At 44.7% G+C, this 21,812-nt stretch overlaps 1 protein-coding gene across 4 annotated transcripts in view; it reads right to left on the bottom strand.

Annotated features, from left to right (window-relative positions):
- LOC106589870 (paralemmin-3) overlaps positions 1 to 21,388 on the bottom strand; it is a 36,646-nt gene extending 15,258 nt beyond the window's left edge. Inside the window, exon 1 of one of the 4 annotated variants that reach the window (XM_045691100.1) lies at positions 21,373 to 21,388. The gene's annotated coding sequence lies outside the window, so the exon portion shown is untranslated. Of the gene's footprint in view, positions 1 to 20,382; positions 20,866 to 21,372 lie in introns of those variants that run through there. The other 3 variants (XM_045691102.1, XM_045691101.1, XM_045691099.1) reach the window with 3 other exon arrangements.
- Between the last annotated feature and the right edge of the window lie 424 nt (positions 21,389 to 21,812).

Here is a 21,812-nt window from a genome sequence, read left to right as displayed (position 1 = left end):
AAACTCGCACACAATGACTCAGTATTAGTCCAAGACCATAATCCATTGTCTAAACAGTATTCACTGAGTTGTGGAGATCTCCTACATGCTTCTACGCCACATGAGGGTCAGTGTGTAACAGACACTCCTCCCAGACCAGGTCCCTACGCACTACACCGTTAACTCAATTACACTTTCAATTACACTTACAAATCAAATTAAGGAAATGCTTACATACGGGTCATTCCCAACAACGCAGAGAGAGAAGTAATAACGCGAGGAATAAATACACAATGAGTAACGATAACTTATACACACACACACACACACACACACACGAGGTACCAGTAACTGTTACTATGGCAACGCTCTCAGACCCCCCAAAGACATTAACTACTAAGTATGTTCCAAGTTCCCTCGGTTCAGTTCCCTCGGTTCAGTTCCCTCGGTTCAGTTCCCTCGGTTCAGTTCCCTCGGTTCAGTTCATCAACCAACTAGTTGAGATTGACAGAGAAAAGAGGCGCAGGCAGGATGGTTAAGTCTAGAGGAGGAACTGGTTCAGTGTGTGTGTGTGTGTGTGTGTACATCCGCTACAGTAGGTGAGAAACCCCGTCTTCTGGACCAACCACAGTAGCTAGCGGTGGCTAACGTTTATTTAGTTGGCATGGCTTCAGTGCAAACACTCCCAGAGCCTTGGTGTGCAACACACAGTGTGTAAAAGGATGTATATTTGCCCTGTGGGGAGGCTACATGGTTTCTGCTAGCGTAGCGTTCTCTGCAGGAGCAGGTGGTTGAATAGTGGGGCAGTAGTGTATCTTAATCATGACGGGCCCAGGTGCCCATATCACCACCCATATTTCCCTTAAAATGTAAATGATTTTGTTGGTAAGGCTGTGTGTTAATATTACTAAGCATTGTAACAGCAGAGCAGAACCTAATCTAAGGGCACATTTGAAGCTGTTACCAGAGAAGCCGCAATATAGCCAATACATTCAGCACCATGGACAGCGGTCAGAAATAAACCCGTATAAGTCGATCAACACCACCGAAAGCACAAATAAATAAATTAAAAAAAATAGGTCAAAAATCACCCTATTTTACCTGCAAATAATAGGCAATAGCCTATATTATAAAACATAAATATATAGATCAATCTCTCGACAGAAACACCGAAACATAGCTAATGACCCAGTACTCGCTGAAGTTATGCACGGCGGAAAAACTGACATACCGGTATTTCAAATGATCTGCCTCCCATAGAGGCCTATAGCAAAAACACCAGCAAATCAATCAAGTGGAGCATTCAAACAGATTGCTTAAATGGCAGCATGCCTTTTAACAGTATATGATGTGTATGTGCGTACTATTATTCTTATAGCCTAGTTAAACGTATAGGCTATGATGACAATGAAATGGCTCAGTGGCCGTGCACCAGAACATGGTCTCCAAAGACAGATGGTGCATAGTCGTAGATTGACAAGCAATGTAAATTAATCTCAATAAAGCTTGATTTATATAGGCTGTCTGGGTAGCCTGCTCTGTAAAAATATACGCTTACTCACTCAATTGATTGGCATTCAACGGGCCTTGCGCTCTGCGAAGTCGTTGACTAGGGCATTCATATCCATGGTCCTGGCCCTGGTGTTTTCAATGGACAGAATGGCCAACCCACTCAGTCTCTCCTGTCCCATGCTGCTCCTCAGGTATGATTTCATTATTTTCAGTTTGGAAAAGGGGCGCTCGGCACTGGCTACCGTTACAGGCAGAGTCATGAAAAGAGCGTCGCTGTAACTACTTCCCAAAATGTGACTGAATTGTAGTCCACAGTGAGCATCCTGACCAGGTCTCTCACTGCAGTGTGCTTTGCTATTTCCTTCTTAAAAACAGGCCCTGAAAGAGAGTAATCGGCCAGGGAAGCTTTTTTATTTTATTTCACCAGGTAGGCCAGTTGAGAACAAGTTCTCAACCTGGCCAAGATACAGCAAAGCAGTTCGACACATACAACACAGAGTTACACATGGAATAAAACAAACATACAATCAATAATATAGTAGAAAATACATACATGCATACATACATACATACATACATACATACATAGCATGTGCAAACGAGGTAGGATAAGAGAGGTAAGGCAATAAATAGGCCATGGTGGTGAAGTTATTACAATATAGCAATTAAACACGAATGGTAGAATGTGCAGAAGATGAATGTGCAAGTAGAGATACTGGGGTGCAAAGGAGCAAGATAAATAAATACAGTATGGGGATGAGGTAGATTGGATGGGCCATTTACAGATGAGCCATGTACAGGTGAAGGGATCTGTGAGCTGCTCTGACAGCTGGTGCTTAAAGATATTGGAGGGAGGTAATCAAATCAAATGTATTTGTATAGCCCTTCTTACATCAGCTGATATCTCAAAGTGCTGTACAGAAACCCAGCCTAAAACCCCAAACAGCAAGCAATGCAGGTGTAGAAGCACGGTGGCTAGGAAAAACTCCCTAGAAAGGCCAAAACCTAGGAGGAAACCTAGAGAGGAACCAGACTATGAGGGGTGGCCAGTCCTCTTCTGGCTGTGCCGGGTGGAGATTATAACAGAACATGGCCAAGATGTTCAAATGTTCATAAATGACCAGCAGGGTCAAAAATAATAATAAATGTCTCCATCTTCAGTGATTTTTGCAGTTCGTTCCAGTCATTGGCAGCAGAGAACTGGAAGGAGAGGCGGCCAAAGGAAGTGTTGGCTTTGGGGATGACGAGTGAGATATACCTGCTGGAGCGTGTGCTACGAGTGGGTGCTGCTATGGTGACCAGTGAGCTGAGATAAGTCGGGGCTTTACCTAGCAGACTTGTAGATAACCTGGAGCCAGTGGGTTTGGCGACAAGTATGGACCGAGGGCCAGCCAACAATAGCATACAGGTCACAGTGGTGGGTAGTATATGGGGCTTTGGTGACAAAACGGATGGCACTGTGATAGACTGCATCCAATTTGCTGAGTAGAGTGTTGGAGGCTATTTTGTAAATGACATCGCCGAAGTCAAGGATCGGTAGGATGGTCAGTTTTACGAGGGTAAGTTTGGCAGCATGAGTGAAGGAGGCCTTGTTGCGAAATAGGAAGCCGATTCTAGATTTCATTTTGGAAGGAGAGTTTACAGTCTAACCATGCCTGAAGAAGGTGTATAACAGTTCAACAGTATCATAAAACTGTTTAATCTCTGGAACATTCTTGACAGAGTCGTTGAGAGCCAGGTTAAGATTGTGCGCTGCGCAATGCACAAAGAGCAAGCGGCTCTTTTTCTGATATTCTGGCCGGCACACCCCGAATAGACCCTGCTCATGTTAGCAGCTCCATCATACCCCTGCCTACATTTTGAAATATCCAGCCCATTATCTTCTATGCTGCCCAGGATTTTATGTTGAAGCTCAGCCGCTGATGTGACAGCAGTCTCCAGAAATCCACAAAACAACTCTGATGGTCAGATCTGTGGCGACATTATTTACATCCCTTATCACTCTCACATAGCGATAAACTTGGCTTAACTGGTCTACTTTGGATACACGAGGTGTGGCGTCCATAATATAAAAAAAATATATATAAAATAAAAATGAATGTCACACTTTACTCGTTCGGCTAAGATATAAAATCAGCTCGTTTTGGATTTGAGGACTGAGATAGTTAACGGATCCTGAGGGGCATTCTAAAAGTTATTTCAGAACTGGGTCGTAAAATGACAGCAGTTGAATTTCCCACTGTTGGCCTGCCCCAGCTTTTCCCAGTGCCCTCAACGCCAAATTACATGATGCAAGTGTGAAAGTTACATTAACTATGAGCTCCAACACCTATTGCCCGAAATTTGCTGCGTTACGCACACCTTTCTCCATTTCTGCGTCAAAGGTGCCATTCAGCTTCCATTGCTCATATACCAAAACAGGCACCCATGTGAATCTGGGATGTCTCATGACATGCTATTTTGGATGTTAGATGGCCCATTCACCAGAGAAGAAAGGGGCACTACGATCAGCCAGCAAGTCTCACAATACTCGCAATTTAGCTTGGCTGAATAAAATAGCCAGCCTTGGTTGTAGTGGTGTAATACGACTCGGAAAAACACCGCCTTTCGTCATCTCTTGGGAAATGGCCAGTAGGCTTACACGAGCCTAATGCAATAACGTGCCGTTTAACTTTTGCATCCACATTTGTTGCATAATGCCCCCTGTCAGTTGGATAGGTAAAAAAGGCCGTCTGTCCCACTTCCACCTGTTTCCTCAGCCGCCACGATTCTAGCCTCGCCCTGCTCCTCTTCCTCCCCGCCCGGGATAGCTTGTCCGGCCTGGCTTGTGCTCAGGGTCGTATCCGCCGATACCTGACAACCTGTATCCTCCTCTGTCAAAGTTGCTTCTTCTGGCAGGATGAAACAGCTTGCCCTTGGCTCACTTAACCCGCTAAAAGCTACTGCTGGCGATGAGAAACCTACATCCTCTTCTGGTCCCGCTACATTGCTTGCGCTAGCAATGGCTGCATTTGAAAAATGAAACTAATTTTGATTCTTGCTTTGCTTTCTCATTTTTGGCCTTCCTCATTTGGGCTCCACTTTTAAATCCGTATTTTTTTATTCTCGACTTTCTCTTTAATTTATAGGCCGTTGTCCCTTGATAGCTAGCTCAACTGTTGCTTAAAACGATGACAGAAACAACAACGCTTTGGAGAGGATTTGCACAATGAATCCCAGAATTCATTTCATTATCTTAACTTGGTATTGAAACTATTGAATAATATGATTTATTTAGCAAGTTAAATGGATTTATTGTCATCGATACACTAAAATATCACGCTGACTTACGTAGTGGCAAAAAAAAAAAAACATTTTGTTGGTGAAACCATCAGTGGGATCATTTATCATATAGTGTATATTAAAGAAAGATCTTCTCGTTAAATAGTAGACGTGATGGATCCGCGTCAACAATTAATAGTTGGGCATGGTGGGGCGGTATTCAAATTACATAGGGGGCCCGCAGCTCCGGGCCCAGGTACGTCGCGCGCCCATGTACGACCGCACCGGCTGAAGCTACGTCACTGAGCAGGGGGTTATATGGTTTATATAGAGCATTCTTCCCTTAAGGTGCCGCCACCATGTCGGTCTCTCACAGACACACGGTTACTCAGCAGTAATAGGTTATGGACGTGTCATGCACAAGTACACATTGAGGTGGACGTGTTGGGGGTTGTGTCAAACAAGCATGCAGCCATGAGCACACAGACAGTAGTACAGTAGTGAAGGTTTAGTCCAAGCCCAGACCCAGTAACATAAGGTTATAGGTCAGTGAGGGGTTTCTAGTCAAGTCTCAGATCAATTGATGAGAGTCAGGTTGGGAAAAGGCTAAATTAGTCCATACAGTGACATCACCGTGGCGATCAAACAGAGTTCAGCCATGCACACTGACACAATTACCCCCGTGTTGCCATCGGCGACTGACGCAGCATGACACACTTCAAAGCAATGACTGTTTCTGCTCCATTTCCTCCCGACATTTGGAGTTAGAGAGGGACAGAGACCTGGCTGACCCTATGAGGTTCAAACAGGAAACACACACACACACACACACACACACCCCCTTTGTCCATAAGCATAGGTAGTACTTGTTAGTGAAGCATGTCAACGTTACCTCAATTAGCGCAGTAATGTTAAGTAAATGTACAAGGATGGCTTCATTCACATGTATGATGATTTCAGGGTGCAGACAACAGTTGAACAGTAGTGGCTAAAGCATAAACAGACTGGTATCCTATCCAGGCTATTCCACTAGTACCCCAGGGTTCTGATCTGTACTAGTAAGCTGCTACTAAGGTGCCATGCCATGGGATAAGACAATGGAATACACAGGCTTCAGCACCCAACACAACAAGACAGCCTTTCAAAGGATGCCGAACAGCAGCATGGGCCCAACAAATAAAAATGAAAGAATCAAGGCTTCTTCCTCTGTCTGACATCAATAATATCATATTCAGGCTATATCCGTGTCAGACACAATGGTACAGTCCAAGGTCATTGGAAACTGGCATCGCATCTCTCCCTCTGTTTGGGAAGAGGGAAAGAGCACACACCAGTAAGTGTCCTCCAGACGATCGGCGACGAGCCATCCAATCACAAAGACCCAGACCTCACACACACACACACATCCCCTGCTGTTGTTATTGGCTGCCAGTCAGGAGTTGATTGAAATAGACCCCACCAATCATAACAGAGTTCCTGGAAAGAGTCCTCATTCTTTATGTGTGTGAGAAAATAATCAAAGGCAATTCCTCTGTGTACACACTCAATCATAGAGTCTATAGCTTGAAGGGGCGATTTGTTGCAAAGTGCTTTTTCATCACCCATAGATTTTCAGTTCCTCATAGAGGGTCAGTCTAGTAGAGAAATCATCTTTGTCATGGTTGTGCTGCTGGTTTAGATACAGACACCAACCTAGGAGGAGACAGATAAATCAATCATAGTGTTGCGAGTGTGTGTGAGAGAGATCAGAAGAGCGTGTACGTGACCGAGTGTGTCTGATATACAGTACAAGTCAAATTTGGACACCTACTCATTCAAGGGTTTTTCTTTAATTTTACTATTTTCTACATTGTAGAATAATAGTGAAGACATCAAAAGTATAACATAACACATATAGAATCATGTAGTATGCAAAAAAAGTTACATGAAATATATTTCATATGAGATTCTTTAAAGTAGCCACCCTTTGCCTTAATGACAGCTCTACACACTCTCTCAACCAGCTTCATGAGGTTGTCACCTGGAATGCATTTCAATTAGCAGATGTGCCATGTTACATTTTATTTTGTGGAATTTCTTTCCTTCTTAATTTAATTTGCCAATCAGTTGTGATGTGACAAGGTAGTGGTAGTATACAGAAGATAGCCCTATTTGGTAAAAGACCAAGTCCATATTATGGGAAGAACAGCTCAAATAAGCAAAGAAACGAGAGTCCGTCATTACTTTAAGACATGGTCAGTCAATACGTAACATTTCAAGAACTTTGAAAAAACCCATCAAGCGCTATGATGAAACTGGCTCTCGTGAGGACCACCACAGGAAAGGAAGACCCAGAGTTACCTCTGCTGCAGAGGATAAGTTCATTGGTGTTACCAGCCTCAGATATTGCAGCCCAAATAAATGCTTCAGAGCTCAAGTAACAGACACAGCATAACATCAACTGTTCAGAGGAGACTGCGTAAATCAGGCCTTCATGGTCGAATTACTGCAAAGAAACACTACTAAAAGGACACCAATAAGAAGAGACTTGCTTGGGCCAAGAAACACGGACAATGGACATTAGACCAGTGGTAATCTGTCCTTTGGTCTGATGAGTCCAAATTTGAGATTTTTGGTTCCAACCGCCGTGTCTTTGTGAGACGCAGAGAAGGTGAACGGAGGATCTCTGCATGTGATGCATGGAGGAGGAGGTGTAATGGTGCTTTGCTGGTGACACTGTCAGTGATTTATTTAGAATTCAAGGCACACTTAACCAGCATGGCTACCACAGCATTCTGCAGAGATACGCCATCCCACCTAGTTTGCGCTTAGTTGGACTGTCATTTGTTTTTCAACAGGACAATGACCCAAAACACACCTCCAGGCTGTGTAAGGGCTATTTGACCAAGAAGGAGAGTGATGGAGTGCTGCATCATATGACCTGGTCTCCACAATCACCCAACCTCAACCCAATTGAGACGGTTTGGGATGAGTTGGACTGCAGAGTGAAGAAAAAAATCAGCCAACAAGTGCTCAGCATTTGTGGGAACTCCTTCAAGATGGTTGGAAAAGCATTCCAGGTGAAGCTGGTTGAGAGAATGCCAAGTGTGCAAAGTTGTCATCAAGGCAAAGGGTGGCTAATTTGAAGAAACTAAAATACATTTTGATTTGTTTAACACTTTTTTGGTGACTACATGTGTTATTTCACAGTTGATGTCTTCACTATTATTCTACAAAGTATGAAATAGTAAAAATAAAGAAAAACCCTTGAATGAGTAGGTGTGTCCAAACTTATGACTGGCACTGTATATATATTTGTGTGTGTGTGTGAGATGACAGGAATCCATGGTGTTTGCTTGGGCCAGATCCAACAGCACACTGCCCACTATCATTTCTTTGTGACAGGCTGGGTCAGGGGAATGAAAACACTGCATTCCTATTGAGCGGTGTTTGTATGCATGTGTATGCTGCAATAGCAGCTCAGTGCCAACAGTGAACAGACGGAGTGTGGCAGGGATTACCAAAGTAAACTACAGATCACTATTCTTAGTCATTTATCAAGTTACCCCACACAACCAATGTCTAGTGGATTCAATGACTTCCTACACACACCACTTGATTGTCTCAGTATTGCATCACTATCTGTAACGGTGCTTGGAGTACACAGTACATTATACAGTACATCATCTCCAATGACAAATAACATGTAGATTTGTATGGGCCGTTTCCCCCTTCCTCCTCTTCACATAGTGTTGGGCTGTAAGGAGTCTCAGCCCAGGGTGCATCAATGCCCCCTCTGTCAGGTGCTCCTTTGAGTACCGCACACACAATAGTCTCTCTGTTCGTCCAGGGGCCGGGCTTCTCCTCCACCGCGCTCTCTGCAATATCCTCCACTGGTGCAGTTATGGAACACTAAGGTACAACACACACACACCATCCCTTCACTCACTGCCTACCTGATCCCTCAACCCTGGAGGCAGCTCTCTAAGCCTGGTCTACTGAACACATCTCTGAGGGGAATTACCAGCTGAACTATCTGAGCTACACTGGCTGCGTCCCAATGGCAACCCATTTCCTACATAGAGCTCTGGTCAAAAGTAGTGCACTATGGGCCTGGGTCAAAAGTAGTGTACTACGTAGGGAATAGGGTGCCATTGGGACGCATACAGTGAATTGAGGGGAGTTAAAAGGATAAAGTATCAGACCAAAACAAAGTGTAACTTTTGCCATTGATCAGGCAGAGAGCTGAGGGTTCTATGTGGTTGCAGAGTAAGCCATGCTGACTGTCTAAGACACGAGAGAGAGAGAGAGAGAGAGAGGACAACAACATTCTACTGAGAGAGAGAGGACAACAACATTCTACTGAGACAGAGCAGGACACGACATGCTGTTGAAACACTGATATGTCTGTGATACGTGTGTGTGTGGCTTATTTGAGTTAATCATAAGCACTCATGTCAGGCTCTATATCTTCAGGAAATGTGGGAGTGTGTATATATGAGGTGAGAGAGGGGTGAAAGGTCAGTATGTAGGTTTCGTATCTAGAACCACTGTTTAAACACAACCTGACAGGTAACACAAATCCCACCACACACACACACACACGACACAGACACGACACAGACACAGACACGACAGACACACGACACAGACACGACAGACACGACACAGACAGACACGACAGACACAGACGACAGACACGACAGACACAGACGACAGACACGACAGACACAGACACGACACAGACATGACACAGACACGACAGACACGACACAGACACGACACACAGACACGACACAGACAGACACGACACAGACAGACACGACAGACACACGACAGACACAGACAGGACACATACACGACACAGACACAGACAGGACACATACACGACACATACACGACACAGACACAGACACGACAGACACAGATACGACAGACACAGATACGACACAGACACAGACAAGACACAGACACAGACACAGACACAGACACAGACGAGGTGAATCACCAGTTGATTGACATAACCAGGGGAGGGGGAGGAGTCGGATAGGGGAGGAGTCAGAGAGACAGAACTGCTGGGTACATTAGTATTACATTCTTTAAATATCATTACACGTTTGCTTTGGCAAAACGTTTGACTTTAAGTTGCTACACCTTCCATATCAATAAACTTTGTTCCTTGAATTTAATTGAAAGTGTCAGAGAGAAACAGAGTGAGCGAGCGAACGAGAGAGAGCGCGAGAGAGAATAAGATCAAGAGACTACAACAGGGGCCCAGATTGAGACACCTGTTCTGACTAGACACCTCGGGCTGCCTCACAGCACAAACATGTCACACACACACACACACACACACCATTTCCAATTGTCGCCAGAGACGTTCAGATGTTTTTGAGAACTGACATCCCTACTTAGTATCCCCTTTGTCATCAATGACTTCATCAGCTCAGTTAAAGCACAACATGACATGTCAAACCAGCTCGTTGACTATACACAGGGCCACGTGTATTCTCACACACACACGCACATAATACAAACAACCTAATAGAAACAAGCCTAACACACCTACACCTAGCTGCTCACACAGACAACAGAATATGATATTGTATGGTTCTGTCATTTGACCTAGTTTTGATCAAACTATTTTGGGCTGTTCTGTAATGAGAATATTGAGTCACCTCCGCCTAACATTGTCTGGGTGCAGCAGCAGCAGTAGCAGTAGTCTCATCCCAGCTCTGTGAGGTGTGACATGTAATGGCTTGCTTCAGTGGTTTCCCCTGTTATGTCTGTGTGTGTGTGTGTGCGTGTGTGTGAAGGACTGTAGCGTGTGTGTGCCTGCATGCATGCATATCTGTGTAACTCTGAAACAGGTTTGGAGAGAGGTATCCAGGCCTGGTATAATCTGGTCTCAGTTCATCTCCACTGTTATCATTGGGTGAAGACCAGGAGCAATGTTTGCCTTGGGGCCTAGCAGCTAAGCTAACATGTCTAAGCTAAGCTAACAGAGAAAGCTCATCTAAACTGAAGGACCCATTTGACAGGTCACAGTGACTCCTTACCCTACTTCTGGTACAGAGACAAAGTCCTTGAATAGATGTGCTCCATCTGCAGACAGACAACCGTTGTAATGTTTAACGCCAACATTCCTCATTATCACCCAGGACAAACACAGTCCCATTCCAACCAGACAAACACAGTCCCATTCCAACATGACAAACACAGTGACATTCCAACCGGACAAACACAGTGACATTCCAACCAGACAAACACAGTGACATTCCAACCAGACAAACACAGTGACATTCCAACCAGACAAACACAGTGACATTCCAACCAGACAAACACAGTGACATTCCAACCAGACAAACACAGTCCCATTCCAACCGGACAAACACAGTCCCATTCCAACATGACAAACACAGTCCCATTCCAACATGACAAACACAGTCCCATTCCAACATGACAAACACAGTCCCATTCCAACATGACAAACACAGTCCCATTCCAACATGACAAACACAGTCCCATTCCAACATGACAAACACAGTCCCATTCCAACATGACAAACACAGTCCCATTCCAACATGACAAACACAGTCCCATTCCAACATGACAAACACAGTCCCATTCCAACATGACAAACACAGTCCCATTCCAACATGACAAACACAGTCCCATTCCAACATGACAAACACAGTCCCATTCCAACCGGACAAACACAGTCCCATTCCAACCGGACAAACACAGTCCCATTCCAACCGGACAAACACAGTCCCATTCCAACCGGACAAACACAGTCCCATTCCAACCGGACAAACACAGTCCCATTCCAACCGGACAAACACAGTCCCATTCCAACCGGACAAACACAGTCCCATTCCAACCTGACAAACACAGTCCCATTCCAACCGGACAAACACAGTCCCATTCCAACCGGACAAACACAGTCCCATTCCAACCGGACAAACACAGTCCCATTCCAACCGGACAAGCACAGTCCCATTCCAACCGGACAAGCACAGTCCCATTCCAACCGGACAAGCACAGTCCCATTCCAACCTGACAAACACAGTCCCATTCCAACATGACAAACAGTCCCATTCCAACCGGACAAACACAGTCCCATTCCAACCGGACAAACACAGTCCCATTCCAACATGACAAACACAGTCCCATTCCAACCTGACAAACACAGTCCCATTCCAACCTGACAAACACAGTCCCATTCCAACCTGACAAACACAGTCCCATTCCAACCTGACAAACACAGTCCCATTCCAACCTGACAAACACAGTCCCATTCCAACCTGACAAACACAGTCCCATTCCAACCTGACAAACACAGTCCCATTCCAACCTGACAAACACAGTCCCATTCCAACCTGACAAACACAGTCCCATTCCAACCTGACAAACACAGTCCCATTCCAACCTGACAAACACAGTCCCATTCCAACCGGACAAACACAGTCCCATTCCAACCGGACAAACACAGTCCCATTCCAACCGGACAAACACAGTCCCATTCCAACCGGACAAACACAGTCCCATTCCAACATGACAAACACAGTCCCATTCCAACCTGACAAACACAGTCCCATTCCAACCTGACAAACACAGTCCCATTCCAACCTGACAAACACAGTCCCATTCCAACCTGACAAACACAGTCCCATTCCAACCTGACAAACACAGTCCCATTCCAACCTGACAAACACAGTCCCATTCCAACCTGACAAACACAGTCCCATTCCAACCTGACAAACACAGTCCCATTCCAACCTGACAAACACAGTCCCATTCCAACCTGACAAACACAGTCCCATTCCAACCTGACAAACACAGTCCCATTCCAACCTGACAAACACAGTCCCATTCCAACCGGACAAACACAGTCCCATTCCAACCGGACAAACACAGTCCCATTCCAACCGGACAAACACAGTCCCATTCCAACCGGACAAACACAGTCCCATTCCAACCGGACAAACACAGTCCCATTCCAACCGGACAAACACAGTCCCATTCCAACCGGACAAACACAGTCCCATTCCAACCGGACAAACACAGTCCCATTCCAACCGGACAAGCACAGTCCCATTCCAACCGGACAAGCACAGTCCCATTCCAACCGGACAAGCACAGTCCCATTCCAACCGGACAAGCACAGTCCCATTCCAACCGGACAAGCACAGTCCCATTCCAACATGACAAACACAGTCCCATTCCAACCGGACAAGCACAGTCCCATTCCAACATGACAAACACAGTCCCATTCCAACATGACAAACACAGTCCCATTCCAACATGACAAACACAGTCCCATTCCAACCTGACAAACACAGTCCCATTCCAACCTGACAAACACAGTCCCATTCCAACCGGACAAACACAGTCCCATTCCAACCGGACAAACACAGTCCCATTCCAACCGGACAAACACAGTCCCATTCCAACCGGACAAACACAGTCCCATTCCAACCGGACAAACACAGTCCCATTCCAACCGGACAAACACAGTCCCATTCCAACCGGACAAACACAGTCCCATTCCAACCGGACAAACACAGTCCCATTCCAACCGGACAAACACAGTCCCATTCCAACCGGACAAACACAGTCCCATTCCAACCGGACAAACACAGTCCCATTCCAACCGGACAAACACAGTCCCATTCCAACCGGACAAACACAGTCCCATTCCAACCGGACAAACACAGTCCCATTCCAACCGGACAAACACAGTCCCATTCCAACCGGACAAACACAGTCCCATTCCAACCGGACAAACACAGTCCCATTCCAACCGGACAAACACAGTCCCATTCCAACCGGACAAACACAGTCCCATTCCAACCGGACAAACACAGTCCCATTCCAACCGGACAAACACAGTCCCATTCCAACCGGACAAACACAGTCCCATTCCAACCGGACAAACACAGTCCCATTCCAACCGGACAAACACAGTCCCATTCCAACCGGACAAACACAGTCCCATTCCAACCGGACAAACACAGTCCCATTCCAACCGGACAAACACAGTCCCATTCCAACCGGACAAACACAGTCCCATTCCAACCGGACAAACACAGTCCCATTCCAACCGGACAAACACAGTCCCATTCCAACCGGACAAACACAGTCCCATTCCAACCGGACAAACACAGTCCCATTCCAACCGGACAAACACAGTCCCATTCCAACCGGACAAACACAGTCCCATTCCAACCGGACAAACACAGTCCCATTCCAACCGGACAAACACAGTCCCATTCCAACCGGACAAACACAGTCCCATTCCAACCGGACAAACACAGTCCCATTCCAACCGGACAAACACAGTCCCATTCCAACCGGACAAACACAGTCCCATTCCAACCGGACAAACACAGTCCCATTCCAACCGGACAAACACAGTCCCATTCCAACCGGACAAACACAGTCCCATTCCAACCGGACAAACACAGTCCCATTCCAACCGGACAAACACAGTCCCATTCCAACCGGACAAACACAGTCCCATTCCAACCGGACAAACACAGTCCCATTCCAACCGGACAAACACAGTCCCATTCCAACCGGACAAACACAGTCCCATTCCAACCGGACAAACACAGTCCCATTCCAACCGGACAAACACAGTCCCATTCCAACCGGACAAACACAGTCCCATTCCAACCGGACAAACACAGTCCCATTCCAACCGGACAAACACAGTCCCATTCCAACCGGACAAACACAGTCCCATTCCAACCGGACAAACACAGTCCCATTCCAACCGGACAAACACAGTCCCATTCCAACCGGACAAACACAGTCCCATTCCAACCGGACAAACACAGTCCCATTCCAACCGGACAAACACAGTCCCATTCCAACCGGACAAACACAGTCCCATTCCAACCGGACAAACACAGTCCCATTCCAACCGGACAAACACAGTCCCATTCCAACCGGACAAACACAGTCCCATTCCAACCGGACAAACACAGTCCCATTCCAACCGGACAAACACAGTCCCATTCCAACCCACTGGAGGAGGAAATGAGGGGCAATACATCACACCTCTTGTGTGGGATTGTTAATCAGAAAATATGGGTGATTGGATTAATGTAAGGAAATCAAACAAACAGTGGGATTTAGAGCATGGTATCCCTTCAAAGGCCAACGTCGGGTTTCGACTCTCGGCCAACGTCTGCTTGCCATCTGGGGCTGCGATTCACCAGCAGGTTGTGATTCACTAGCATGTCTTTATGAGTAGCCATGTTGACAAAACCTTGGGAATCTAAGGGGAGTACACATTGCCTAAGAGATGTCTCTGGTATGCAGACATACCATGGTATCCCACACTGTCACCTCCTGACCCTGGTGTACTGGTGACCCAGCTCAGTGCTGAGGAACTAAGAGTGACCTTTGACCTCAGCTTATGTCAAATCCCCCATCTGATCTGGTCTGAGTGGAACCGTTTAAATCTGAGTCGCCGTGTTATTAACTGTCAAGTAGGCTACCCAACTGACCTAAGCAAACTCCTCGGGGTGGTGGGCGTGGCCTAAGCCAACATCTCAGGGTGGTGGGCGTGGCCTAAGCAACCTGAAGCAAACAGATACCATATATTAGGCCAATGTCTGACATCAGGTTGCAGACATCCAAACATGGCAGTTGCATTGGTATTTCACACTGCTTGCACAGATTAAGCGTGCCCGGCCACGGGAGCACATATCTAACAAACAGTAGGTGATCATGCAAATAGTATTCAAAGGAGACTCCAAAATAAGAGTCCTTATCACGATGAGCAAACTATCAGCTAATGTACAATGTAGTGAATGATTCTATTGTAGACAAGAGACTATAACAACGAAACTGACTCAAAGCCAAAAAGGAGGCTTAGGTTAGTCCACACCCATAGGACAAGTCAGCCCTTTCACACCATGGCAACCTCTTGGCGTCATGACAACCTGCGGGCAGCTGAAATGCCCATTGATCAAAAACCTCATTCACAAACCAGACTCCTCTACCTTACACTGAGTAAGCACACTGCTCACACACACTGCAGTAAAAAGCAGTCTCAACGGCTACTATCATTGTTAGATAACGGTCTTTGCTAAGGTTAGATAAACATTGTGACAGCCTTAAAATTGGCCTCTCCTTCCTGTCATAAATTAGGTGCCTGGAATAGCTTCCTTAACTAGGGTCTCAGGTAAAACTACTACTACTGGGCAATTCCACGATAAAATGTGCAAAGTTTGGTAACAGAATTACAGTTTGTACCACACAAACCGTAATTCTGTTACCAAAATGTGCATCTGCACTGTTCAGGTAAATGTGTTTTTGTATTTTTTTGTCTGTGGAAATTGTTAAAAGTAGTCCTTGTGCATAGAGCTGTATGGTTTCTTTAACTTTGCAATCATTGGTTTTTGTTTGGCATACATTTTAAAGTGAAAAACCTGGGTCAGCGTAATTCTGTTACCTTGGACTTGCCCTACCACACAAACACACACACACACACACACACACACCAGTTTCACGGGTTGCTCGCTATGATGAAGGGCTAGGTAATTACTAAGAGCTAAACAGCTGACTTTATGTCAGAATAGGCCCTATTTCCTTGTTTATATTATCACCCCCAGACCATTACCTCGACATCAATAATACAGGATTTAAAGTGTCACATAATTGTCTTGGTGTTTTATGTGGTCTGTAGTGGTGCCTTGCCAGCAGGTGTGGAGGAGGGGTTGGTACTGTGGGTATAGGAGAAAGTAAACCTTTCAAAAGATTACTTTTATTTGTCGGGTCACTGTCGGATGATTCCAGACAGTGGGAGACACACGAAATGTAAACTGTACCTTCTCCAGTTCACACTACCTTCCCGGACAAAGTCAAGACACTGACAGACAACGGTTGTGTGGTGAAAAGAACACGGAGACACAAAAAGATTCCCACTTACACATACCACAAACACCTGGGGCCTGGGGAGCCTCTAAGATCAGGTATGAAAGACAAAGCAGACTGACATCACAGACTGATGAGACAGATCACTGGAGTTATATGTACTATAGCGTAGAGAGCATGGGATCTCTACTACAGTACTTCTAATGGTAATAATTAGTCAATGTCATGTACATGAACTGTCATGTTCTGTACGTGAGCAGAACTGAATCTGCGAGAAGGAATGAAAGAGAGAAACAGACAACGATAGAGGAATTGAAAGAGAGAAAGACAGTAAAATGGAAACAAAAGAGGTAAAGAAAAAGAGACATATATAGAAACAGAAAGAGAGAAAGACATTTAAATAGAGGGGAACATTGTGCTTGAGAGAGAGAAACAGAGAGAAAGAGGGGTAGCGTAGTCACTGCAGGGCAGTGTTAGAGGCAGTGAGGAATTTCCCTCCAGCAGACTAGTCATCCATCACCGAAGGGGGGAGAGAGAGCTCATCACTCCATCTCTCCCTTCACCATGATTTATCTCTCCATTTTTATCTCCCTCGGTCTTGTCAGTGTGACACTCGCTCTCTTCAGCAGGATAGCAGAGATAAAAAGCCAACTGATGTGGTTAAACTTACTTTGCAGTTTCATATTTATTTTGCGCCCCTCCTTTCCCCCACCAATCTCTCACACATACACCAATATATTTCACACAAAGTGCTGTGAAAAAGTATTTGCCCCCTCTCTATTTTTCTAATCTCATCACGGTATCGCAGTGCATTCAAATTGTCATCAATAAAATGTAATTGTGTTCATTTTCCGTAGCTTATGCCTGACCATACCATAACCCCACCGCCAACATGGGGTACTCATGGGGACAGCACAGGTGCACCTTGTGCTGGGAACAATAAAAGGCCACTCTAAATTGTGCAGTTGTCACACAACACAATGCCACAGATGTCCCAAGTTTTGAGGAAGTGTACAATTGTCACGCTGACTGCAGGAATGTCCACACGAGCTGTTGCCAGAGAATTATTTGTTAATTTCTCTACCATAAACTGCCTCCAACGTTGTTTAGAGAATTTGGCAGTACGTCCTCACAACCGCAGACCACGTGTATGGCGTTGTGTGGGCACAGGTGCACCCCAGCACAAAGTGCATCTGTGCGCGCCCACATGACGCCATACTGTGGTTGGACGTACTGTCAAATTCTCTAAAACAACGTTGGAGGCAGTTTATGGTAGAGAAATTAACATGAAATTATTTGGCAACAGCTCTGGTGGACATTTCTGCAGTCAGCATGACAATTGTACACTTCCTCAAAACTTGGGACATGTGTGGCATTGTGTTGTGTGACAAGTGCACAATTCAGAGGGGCCTTTTATTGTACTTAGCACAATTTCGTGAACCTGCCTACTTACTACTTTTTTAGCTTTAAACCCTAACCCGTAGCCTATCTAACGTTAGCCAGTTAGCTAACATTAGCCACAACAAATTGGAATTCTTAACATATATGTTTAGCAAATTCGTAACATATTGCACAAATAGAAATTTGTATCATATTTTATTTCTTTTATTTCACCTTTATTTAACCAGGTAGGCCAGTTGAGAACAAGTTCTCATTTAAAACTGCGACCTGGCCAAGATAAAGCAAAGCAGTGCCACAAAACAACAACACAGAGTTACACATAAACAAACATACAGTCAATAACACAATAGAAAAATCTATGTACAGTGTGTGCAAATGTAGAAGATTAGGGAGGTAAGGCAATAAATAGGCCATGGAGGCGAAATAATTACAATTTAGCATTAACACTGGAGTGGTAGATGTGCAGATGATGATGTGGAAGTAGAGATACTGGGGTGCAAAAGAGCAAGAGAATAAGTAACAATATGGGGATGAGGTAGGTGGGTGGGCTATTTACAGATTGGCTATGTACAGGTACAGTGATCTGTAAGCTGCTCTGACAGCTGATGCTTAAAGTTAGAGAGGGAGATATAAGACTCCAGCTTCAGTGATTTTTGCAATTCGTTCCAGTCATTGGCAGCAGAGAACTGGAAGGAAAGGCGGCCAAAGTAAGTGTTGGCTTTGGGGATGACAAAGGAAATATACCTGCTGGAGCGCGTGCTAAGGGTGGGTGTTGCTATGGTGACCAGTGAGCTGAGATAAGGCGGGGCTTTACCTAGCAGAGACTTATAGATGACCTGGAACCATACGATATGGATGATGACATTCACAAACGTATACACACCATACGAAACATCTGACTAAATGAAGTGCTTCGAATTTACGTCCAGAATAATACAAAATGCTCTGAGACCAGGATGGATACCAAACGGAAGAAGATACCAAACGGAAGAAAAACGTCTGAAACAGGGAGTAACTACCTGAATTTGTCCATTAATAAGAAACATTTGTTTTTCGATTTTCTGTTGCAAAACAGAAAGCTACAATGTGCAGTAATGAATATGCCCCTGGTTATAGGGACTTAAAGAGTGAACTGAACACCATACTACTTCCTAGAAACAAAATGAGTCAGGGGTTCAATTATGTTGCTGACACCCTTGGGCTAGCACACACACAGTTAGGGCCTAGGGGGTTCAGCGAAGGAAGACTTTAGAGAGTACGTCCCAGGAGAGCTGTTGGGAGTCTCCCCTGTAACCTGGGGTCCCCCCCCCCCACATGCATATGTCTCTGTGTGCTAGCTAAGCAGATCTATGTGCCGTTGGTTTTAGATGACTCAGGTTAAAGCCCCTGGCTTCTCTCTCAGAATGAGACCAGGCTTGGTCTACATAATGACGTCACCTCAGCAGTTTACAATGCAGCAGAGTAGATGAGCAACTCTGTGCATTGAACATCACATAGGCAAGAAGATATGGAAATAACACACAGTCCATGTGTCTCAGCACATTAGTAGGAACATACCGTATGTGTTCACACATTATGCAAGTCAGTTCCTACATTTAACAGTATACATCATCAGTGTGAGCCAAGGGATTCTGTTAGATGGGTAATAGTTTATCGTGTCAACTATGTTGTTGTGTGTACAATATTGGTAGTGTGTATAGATGGTGCAACAGCAGCTAGGCACTATTACCATGCTCTATTAGTCTCCGCGATTGAAAGCTGGCCCAATTTGTTCCGTCATCCCAGAACGCATTAATTAACTAGGTTATAATGAGCTACATTTACCCGTCCCTTTGAGGTATATTATGTTCTCTGTATTTAAATACTCCATTCAAGTGTATCATGATTTCTGAATGTACCTTCTAGAAATGTGGGAGATCTGTGAAATAACTCGAATTGATATGAAAAGCGCAACATCCTTTTGGCAACATTATATAACCTCGCCTTCCAAATGTTTGTTTTTCTTCTGAGGCCTCTTTGTGACTTTCCACACTCGCTGTCAAGTTAATTTCTAAGCTGATGAATGAATATATCAACAAATACGATGGGACCAAATGTAACTATGATTATATAATGATTTGGTGAATCTGTGGCTTAATGGTTTACAGAGGTCAAGCACGTTGCAAATCATCAGCTTGCCAGGCCTGTCGTTGCTTGCGCACAAGGATCACATTTTTAGCACGAGTTGGCACGAGTTCAAAAGGTGTCAACCCAAGGACGTTTACTAACTTTTCTAACTTTCAAATTCAGTAGAAAACAAAAGCAAAGAAACTTTGAAATCGAAAGGTGTTGGCTAATAATATTATTGCAGACACGTACCTGTTTGTTCCAACGTGGCCACTCGGCGTTGTCGGTGGTTGCAAATTAAATATTTAAAAACGAAAGAAAGAAAAAACTGACGTGGTAAACAAGAGTATTGAAATAAAGAACTATACCGCAGGGGAAACCCTGTCGCTGCTCTACTTAGGAATAATAAAAAAAGGCAGAAAATCCACCTATGAAAAACAAACACCTGAGCGTTTTATCCGCTTTTGAAACGCAAAACTCGTCACATCAGTGCAGCAGACACACGAAAACGTGAAACTTAAAACGTCTATAAGGTTTTTAAAATAGACATGGGAGTACAGCAAAATCCCTTTCAGAGAAATATGTTTGTCACTCCCTGCCTCCCAAACCGAGTCGATGCGTGTCCAAAATTCACGGGAGCTCAGAGGCAACGTTCTGTTACAGTTACCTGACTCATGGTCTGTGCTGTGCTGGGTGGCCAACCCTCTTTTTAGAAAGTAGCACAGGGATAGTTGCGTGTTGTTCGTATGTACCAAATGTAGGTAGTGAGACGTGGACTTCCCATAACACAGGAGCAACCATAGACATTGAAACCAGGGAGCAACAGGTAACACAACTGACAATATGTCATTATCTGAGGTGAAATGGAGAATGGGCTATGTGAACAACACAAAAGTTATCGACAAACAAAGAGTAAATAGTTTAATAGTAGCGCATCTAGAAGGGGGCAGTAGTAGCCTGATCCATCCCAGTATCATCCTCATATGTTGTCATTATACAAGCGTGATATTGGAATATAGGCTAAATGCACCCAGAGCAACAGTAGCATTACTATTTTAACGTCTGGAGATGTGGGAAATATTCTCGTCCCCGTAAATTACAGATTACATATATATTTCATTGCTCCATATTCCGATCTGAATAATTATGTCCAAACTAACTCCCAAGCAATTTAAACATAATATCCTTGACTGTAATCCATAAAATGGACTCTCACAAACACACGTGCACAATAACACGTACCCTGAATCGCCCTAGTTTTGATTCTTGAATAAAAAAGGAACCCGTAGGAGTTCTTCACATTGAGAGCCAAACACTGTAAGCACACTGTATTAGTCATGTCCCTTCCAACAGTGTGTGTGTGCGCACGTACATGCCCCCACGTGTGCGTGCACAAGGCAGAGAGTGTATGTTAGCCGTTGTCTCATGCTCTACTTTAGTCTCCACAGTGTACCTGTCTATTGAGCTCGCTACTGTCCCCGATTTATCCTTGTATTCCACTTTTACTCCTTTGACTTTGACTCTTATTAATACTATGTTAATATGCATGACTTGGAATCTGCGCTTGAGCTCACATATTATCATAATGGCTCAGACAGGTAAAACATTATGCCTCATAATATTTGACATCATATGATTGTAAACGCATATCTGCAAAGTAGTGAGAAAGTACTTTATACCAT

The sequence above is a fragment of the Salmo salar genome, chromosome ssa12, assembly GCF_905237065.1.
Source record: "Salmo salar chromosome ssa12, Ssal_v3.1, whole genome shotgun sequence".
Lineage (NCBI taxonomy): Eukaryota > Metazoa > Chordata > Actinopteri > Salmoniformes > Salmonidae > Salmo > Salmo salar.
The sequence above is the reverse complement of the archived record's forward strand: the minus strand, read 5'-3'. Positions and strand labels throughout refer to the sequence as shown.